Here is an 8413-nt window from a genome sequence, read left to right as displayed (position 1 = left end):
GTTATACAGGGGGAGAGATAAGATAAGGGAGAGTGTTATATAGGGTAAGAGATAAGGTAGGGGAGAGTTTTATACACTAGGAGAGATAATATAGGGGAGAGTGTTATATAGGGGGAGAGATTAGGTAGTGGAAAGTGTTATACAGGGTAAGAGATAACAGAGGGGAGAGTGTTATACAGGGGGAGAGATAAGATAGGGGAGAGTGTTTTACAGGGTAAAAGATAAAGTAGGGGAGAGTGTTATACTGTGGGAGAGATAAGATAGTGGAGAGTGTTATACAGGGGGAGAGATAAGGTAGGTTAGAGTGTTATACAGGAGAAGAGATAAGATGGGGAGAGTTTTATACAGAAGAGATAAGAGAGGGGAGAGTGTTACACAGTGGGAGAGAAAAGATAGGGGAGAGTTTTATATAGGGGAGAAATAAGGTAGGGGAGAGTGTTATACAGGGTTAGAGATAAGGTAGGGGAGAGTGCTATGGGAGTGATAAGATAGGGAAGTGTTATACAGATGAAGAGATAAGATAGGGGGGAGTGTTATACAGGGGGAGAGATAATGTAGAGGAGTGAGTTATACAGGAAGAGAGATAAGATGGGGAACGTTTTATACACGGGGAGAGATAAGAGAGGGAAGAGTGTTATACAGTGGAAGAGATAAGATAGGGGAGCGTTTTATACAGAAGGAGAGATAAGAAAAATAAGAGAAGGGAGAGTGTTATACAGAGGTAGAGATGAAGGAGAGAGCTATACAGAGGGATATGAGGAAGAGATAGACAAACTTGCACACTTCCTGTCACCAGTACTCCTCCGGAGTGGACCTTCTGTCTCTTCCTTCTGCCCGAGCTTGGCACCGCCCCCTGACAACCTGAGAGCTCAGCTCCCAGCAGCGAGGGCTGTCTCTGTGCCACCGGTCCTGTGGTGACAGGCCGCAACAGTAACAGCAGAGGGGCTGCATCACACAGCCGGACCCACTCTCTCTGACTGTGATGAAACTGGAAATAAAGTACAGCTACCAGCAGCCCTTGCCGCCAAAAGCTTCCAGAAGCAAGAACTTCTGGGAGCTGTAGTTTATTTCCAGAATCTTCACTAGTGCTGTACTGCAGAGCGGTGGGCGCCTCCTGCCAGATTAATTCCTATTGAGTGGCCGTGCGGGTGATATGCGCTGTGGGCAAGGCACCATTGGCACACATCTAGTCAAGGCCCTGCTCCCATGCCCTTAAGCCCCCATTATAAAATAACTTCCCATTCCTCATTTGCAATAGACCTCCTATTGGTCTTAAATCCTAACAATAGTACCCCCACATCCCCAAAATAGCATTATTAAAAATCCATATTTTAGAAACCCCCTGTAAAAAAAAAATACACTGTGACCAAAATATTTTTTTTATTGTACCCCCCTCTACCCCAGCATCAATTAACTATTTACCTTTATCTCAACCCTCCCCCACCCCCACTGGTTATACAGTATTCCCCCTCTGGGGGTTACCCACCCACCCCCATGAGCACATACGCCCCACCTCTCCAATATGTAGAGCACAGCTAAGCATGTGTCACGGGGAACTGATGATCAATCGCCTCTGCTTCAGCTGATCTCTGCACATGCTGAGATTAGGCAAATTGTGCTGGGTGAGGAACTAATGGGCCCTACACATTAGGTGATATGCTGCCAAGGTGCCCGACGGCCAATACGAAGTTTCTTCACTCCCCCCATTACCCAGCCCCATAGCAATGCATGCTAATATGGATGAGATTGTCAATATTGGCCTGCATGTATAAGCGACCCAGCACCAACGATGAATGAGTGCAGAGCCGCGCATCGTTCATAGTTGGTGCCTACACACTGAACGATATGAACGAGTTCTCATTCATTAATGAACAAGAACGTTCATATCATTTAGTGAAATCGTCTAATGTGTAGGGCCTATTAGTTAGTCTCCCCACAGTGCAATCCCTGGGGAGAAAGAGTGGGGGACAGTGGAGAGAGAGATGAAGATTTTTAAATATACAGTAGTCATCTCTGTGTGACACACACACACTCCCTATGTACACTGCACCCCCCAACATATATACTGCCGCTATATACACTGCACCCACATCCGCTTCCATATTCTGCACCCTCCACCACATACTGCCTCTGTATGCACACTGCAACCCCATACCCCTCCATATAGTGCCCCCTATATACTGAGCACCCCTTCCTCCATATACTGCTCCTGACATACACCCCATAATCTGCACCCCCTCCTCCATATGCTATGCTGCAACCCCAGGTTACTTACCATCCTGAGACTCTGCAACAAGTAGCAGCAGTAACCAGGAAACCGATGCAGGAACCACCAGACGGTCCTGCAGCACTCAGAGCAGAGGCATCGGAGACACATGTGGTCACTTACCGTGAGGGGAGAAGGTGAATCAGTCTGGCAGGAAGAGGTGAGACCCTGTGTCAGTTGAGCAGTAAGGTTACTGGGAGGAGGCAGTGTCGATGCTGGGGCGGCAGATGATGCAGGTGAGGAGGAGGCAGATAACCAGCTCAGTTGATTTGGAATCGGTATGAAATACCTCCAATCAAAATCCCGACAGCAATTAACCAAAGGTTTATCCCAACAAGGTCAAAATCCCGACATGGACAAAATACCGACTTTAAAATACCGACAAGGTCAACATACTGACATGCAATTTTCATATTTTTTTTGTGTATGTCGACATAGGTCGACATGGACACCCTATAAGTGTACCGCGTCCCCTCGCATGGCTTGGAATTACCCCCACAGTCTATAGTTTAATGAAAACTGCTGAATCATACAACTAATATTTCAATCTGAGCATGTTATCCTGTTTTATTTAACTGTTCAGTGACCACAGATAATGGTGAGTACCCACAAGCCATTCTGCTACTGTCATGCTTGTGTGCATAAGCTAATTATGTAATCAATTTATATGAATGTAAAGTTTGATGCTCATATTTCCTCTACATCTGAATTTAGAGATCATAATATGATTGAATTTACTACAGCAGTCTATTTTTTGATGTATGAATATTAGCACTGCTTCAACCATATTACATTGCATTTCCTATACTTCAAAATAAAATAGCACAAAGTTATTTACTATTTTTTCCTACAGGGGTTACTGGTTAATGTTAATTTCTATCCCATATATAAGCAAACTCTACTTAAATACATAAATGTAGTGATCCGCATGTTTTGGCTTTGCTTATAATTCATCATCAGGTTTTTGTTTTGACAAAAACGCCCTTACGTGTTTTGATTTTATCAAAAAATGCTAAAAATATGCTAAAAATCTGCTATTTCAGACAGTTTTTGTTCCCACAGTTTTACTAACCTCAATAGCATTAATTTCCAGTTATTTTTACACAATTTTGACCAACTCACAGCTCATAATATTTTCCCCAATATATATATACATATATATATATACCTGTGCAATTGCCCCTGCACTCTGGTTATCCACTGCGGGATACGTCTTGCTCCGGTGCCCTCCCCTACCGAGGGTCCCCCCCTCTGATGTAGACAACAGCGAAGAACGAGGCAGCACTCGGAGACTATGCAGCAAACGTGTATTCAAAAAAAGTGCAATCAACGTTTCGGGGACCAGCTCCCCTTCTTCAGGATCCTGAAGAAGGGGAGCTGGTCCCCGAAACGTTGATTGCACTTTTTTTGAATACAAGTTTGCTGTATAGTCTCCGAGTGCCGCCTCGTTCTTCGCTGATATATATATATATATATATATATGTATATATATATATATATATATATATTCACTTTCACCAATATCAGCAAAAGGCTGCAGCAAGCTGGCTGGTTACTGTGTGACAGAGCAGCTGCACAAACACAGAGCAGTTTATAATATATCTGTGAAGCATTGCCATATAACAGTGTCAGAAAAGAAAAGTTCTGCAAAGAATTGTCCTTGGGACCTCCCACACAACTTTATGTTGGATATTTAAAAACGTCAAGCACGGTTTAACAAACCAAGTACTTCACTAAGAGGGACTGCCACTTTTGTGACTGAAGTGAATGGTTTGTTTGGGCTCCAATTTTTTTTTCTTTTTCGTCCACTAGGGGGCACAGGATTCATTACACTAGGTTTCAGCTGGATAGGGAGCTAGGCAGGAACCAAAGAGTCACTTTCATCTTTCCAGCATGCCCCAGCCTCCCTGTTCCCTATATCCCACCCGCAACCCAAGGCCTGCCAAATTTTACTTTGGTGCCGGACAGGGGTCACCTTTTAAGAGAGGGGGCTGTATATCAGCACTGATTTACTTTATTTTGTTTTTCTTTTCTTTTACAACATCATAAGCAGCGGTGCAGGCGGACACTGCAAGCACCCGCACAGCCGCTTCGACACCCAGCGCTGATGGCGGTAGTACCGGCGACTGGGTCGATGACTTCCACCAGGACCTGCAGCTGCAAACAGAGCAGGGACGATGAATAAGACCAGCTACCTGTTTGCAGGGAGCCACGACATGGCGGTGTTCCCCCTGCTATAGGTAGACAGCGGGGGACAGGTGAAGTGGAGGCCTGAGTAAACTGCACATTTTTTCCACTAAACCACCAGGGCATTTGCCACAGGTCAGAGCTGTATTCCCGGGGGTTTTGCACCTGGGGGAGGTGAGCCTAGCAGGCCCGGCGAGAGTGGGGGTCATAGGGGACTGTCATACGGGGACCCAAGGTTCAGGGGGCCCCAACAATCAGGGCACAAAAACTGCGCTGCAGCACTGCAAATTAAATAAAAATACAGTCTGCACCAAGTGATCCGATCTAACTCTCCCCCCGTTACCTCATCACTTGGTACAGTCCTGGCTGTCCTAAGTGCATCACATTACATGATGCTACGCTGCCCCTGCCCTATCTGTAGCCCTGCTGCCGCCAACGAAGAGCCGGGAAGCCCGGCAGGAAAAAAAAAACATCCACCGGGCACACTGTCAGAGAATCCACACAGCAGCTGACAGCAACCACACTGCTGTGTACCTCCATCCCCTAAAATGACATACTGGCTGTGGTGAGTGCAGTTACTGTGTCATCACTGACATGTATGTTAATACATGTATACTGTGTCTGCAGTGGATTTTTTGTACATAGTCCCTGAGAGCCAACCATTTCTTACGTATGTGTATATAAATATATATATAAATATAAAAACATACAAAATTGAGCTGCACTCCCAGGACTTATAATGAAAAACGGGTTCTCAGCCCATCAGTAGTTTGCAACATTTCGGTCATTTTATTTCAACCGTCGTCAGGCACTATGCCGTTCAATTTCGTATGTTTGTACAGTGGGTTGCTCTGCATGAGAAGGCACCGGGCATTATATCGACATAGTCTGGAGTGCCGACTGCTTGGACATTGACATTTATATATATATATATATATATATATTTATTAGTGATGTGCACCGGAAATTTTTCGGGTTTTGTGTTTTGGTTTTGGATTCGGTTCCGCGGCCGTGTTTTTGATTCAGACGCGTTTTGGCAAAACCTCCCTGAAATTTTTTTGACGGATTCGGGTGTGTTTTGTATTCGGGTGTTTTTTTTACAAAAAAACCCTCAAAAACAGCTTAAATCATAGAATTTGGGGGTCATTTTGATCCCATAGTATTATTAACCTCAATAACCATAATTTACACTCATTTCCAGTCTATTCTGAACACCTCACACCAGACAATATTATTTTTAGTCCTAAAATTTGCACCGAGGTAGCTGTGTGACTAAGCTAAGCGACCCAAGTGGCCGACACAAACACCTGGCCCATCTAGGAGTGGCACTGCAGTGTCAGACAGGATGGCAGATTAAAAAAATTGTCCCCAAACAGCACATGATGCAAAGAAAAAAAGAGGCGCAATGAGGTAGCTGTGTGACTAATCTAAACGACCCAAGTGGTTGACACAAACACCTGGCCCATCCAGGAGTGGCACTGCAGTGTCAGACAGGATGGCACTTCAAAAAAAATAGTCCCCAAATAGCACATGATGCAAAGAAAAAAAGAGGCGCAATGAGTTAGCTGTGTGACTAAGCTAAGCGACCCAAGTGGCCGACACAAACACCTGGCTCATCTAGGAGTGGCACTGCAGTGTCAGACAGGATGTCACTTCAAAAAAAGTCCCCAAACACCACATGATGCAAAGAAAAATCAAAGAAAAAAGAGGAGCAAGATGGAATTGTCCTTGGGCTCTCCCACCCACCCTTATGTTGTATAAACAGGACATGCACACTTTAACAAACCCATCATTTCAGCGACAGGGTCTGCCACACAACTGTGACTGAAATGATTGGTTGGTTTGGGCCCCCACCAAAAAAGAAGCAATAAATCTCTCCTTGCACAAACTGGCTCTACAGAGGCAAGATGTCCACCTCCTCCTCATCGTCCGATTCCTCACCCCTTTCACTGTGTACATCCCCCTCCTCACAGAGTATTAATTCGTCCCCACTGGAATCCACCATCTCAGGTCCCTGTGTACTTTCTGGAGGCAATTGCTGGTGAATGTCTCCACGGAGGAATTGATTATTATTCATTTTGAAGAACATCATCTTCTCCACACTTTCTGGAAGTTACCTCGTACGCCGATTGCTGACAAGGTGAGCGGCTGCACTAAACACTCTTTCGGAGTACACACTGGATGGGGGGCAACTTAGGTAAAATAAAGCCAGTTTGTGCAAGGGCCCCCAATTTGCCTCTTTTTCCTGCCAGTATACGTACGGACTGTCTGACGTGCCTACTTGGATGCGGTCACTCATATAATCCTCCACCATTCTTTCAATGGTGACAGAATCATATGCAGTGACAGTAGACGACATGTCAGTAATCGTTGGCAGGTCCTTCTGTCCGGGCCAGATGTCAGCACTCGCTCCAGACTGCCTTGCATCACCGCCAGCGGGTGGGCTCGGAATTCTTAGCCTTTTCCTTGCAGCCCCAGTTGCGGGAGAATGTGAAGGAGGGGCTGTTGATGGGTCACGTTCCGCTTGACTTGACAATTTTCTCACCAGCAGGTCTTTGAACCTCTGCAGACTTGTGTCTGCCGGAAAGAGAGATAAAACGTAGGTTTTAAATCTAGGATCGAGCACGGTGGCCAAAATGTAGTGCTCTGATTTCAACATATTGACCACCCTCTGCTGTAAATGGGAGGTCAAGGAGGGTTGCGGGGATATATTTTGTATCAGGCCCCAAGATTTCTATGGCCGGCCCTGGAGCCTAGCCTGTAGTACCTCCCTTACCACTGAGGCTTGTTTGAAACCTGGCTTCTTGCTTGCCACAGGATTACAGTACTTCTTCCTCTCACCTGCACCACATAATTAAAGCAGGTGCTGTAGGTTAAGATCATTGTACTAGCAGGAGTACTGTGTTGGTGGAATTTGGAAATTACCACATTACTACACCAGCAATAAAGGAGAGGGAGGTTTGGGCACTGTCTCCCCTGTACCTTGCTCTTAAAGCCTTTCCCTTGCATCACTCAGTCCTGCAATCTATAGCTGGACAGTTGACTATAATTGCCCCCTATTAGTGCATTAAGAGGTGTCTGTGTACTTGGGTGTGGAGATTGTATGGTCTCCCATTTTGGTGGTAAATTCCCTAGGGTCTGAAAGTTAGTATCCATTTGTGCATAACCTATGGATATCCTGCTGCTACCACACTAACTGTTGTTGAGGTATGCTTTACTCTCTTGTACTCCTAATTTGTCATGCACTCTGTTGTTTCACTAGTGTTTGACACTTGATTTTGCACTGCATTTTATGTCTTTCAGGTGCCAGTAACCAGGGAAGTTAGTGCCTTGCACTTATAGTGTTGGTGTCAATTCTTTCTTTCTTTCTTTCTTTCTTTCTTTCTTTCTTTCTTTCTTTCTTTCTTTCTTTCTTTCTTTCTTTCTTTCTTTCTTTCTTCTCTTTCTTTCTCCTACTGCCACGCCACACTGGACATGCCCAATCTCATCTGATCTTGGAAGTTAAGCATTTTTGGCCTGGTTAGTACTTGGATGGGAGACCACCTTGGAATACCAGATGCTGTATGTCATATTGCTATGGGGGATGGGGGGGGGCGGCTGTGGAGGCAGTACTCTGCATGGTACGTGCTGGGCCACCTCTGTGCAGATACTGCTTGACACAGCCTCCCAAAGGTTAGGGACGGACTATTCCTCTGTGGGAATAGTCCCCATTAGCTTAGGGGGCTAGAGGGTCTTTGGCAGAGGAGGCAGTTCACTCCTGCTCATCGGGCAGGGCCCCAGGTTTCAGGTACAGAAGAACTCCTTCTTTGGCTTACCTAGAGACCTCCTAATGGGTACATAGTATCAGCCGATTTTCTGTGAGCCCAGGGCATGAGGCTTCGCTTAACCTATTTTCAACGCTTGGTCTCTCAGAGATCCACTGGATCCAATGGAATGAAATCGGGAGTATTTTCTGAGGAC

At 45.5% G+C, this 8413-nt stretch overlaps 1 pseudogene; it reads left to right on the top strand.

The window, feature by feature from the left end:
- Positions 1–7903: 7903 nt before the first annotated feature.
- LOC134949473 (5S ribosomal RNA) lies at positions 7904–8021 on the top strand (annotated as a pseudogene).
- The last annotated feature ends 392 nt before the right edge of the window (positions 8022–8413 follow it).

Source organism: Pseudophryne corroboree, chromosome 1 (genome assembly GCF_028390025.1).
Source record: "Pseudophryne corroboree isolate aPseCor3 chromosome 1, aPseCor3.hap2, whole genome shotgun sequence".
Lineage (NCBI taxonomy): Eukaryota > Metazoa > Chordata > Amphibia > Anura > Myobatrachidae > Pseudophryne > Pseudophryne corroboree.
This window is presented reverse-complemented; position numbering and strand designations above follow the sequence as displayed.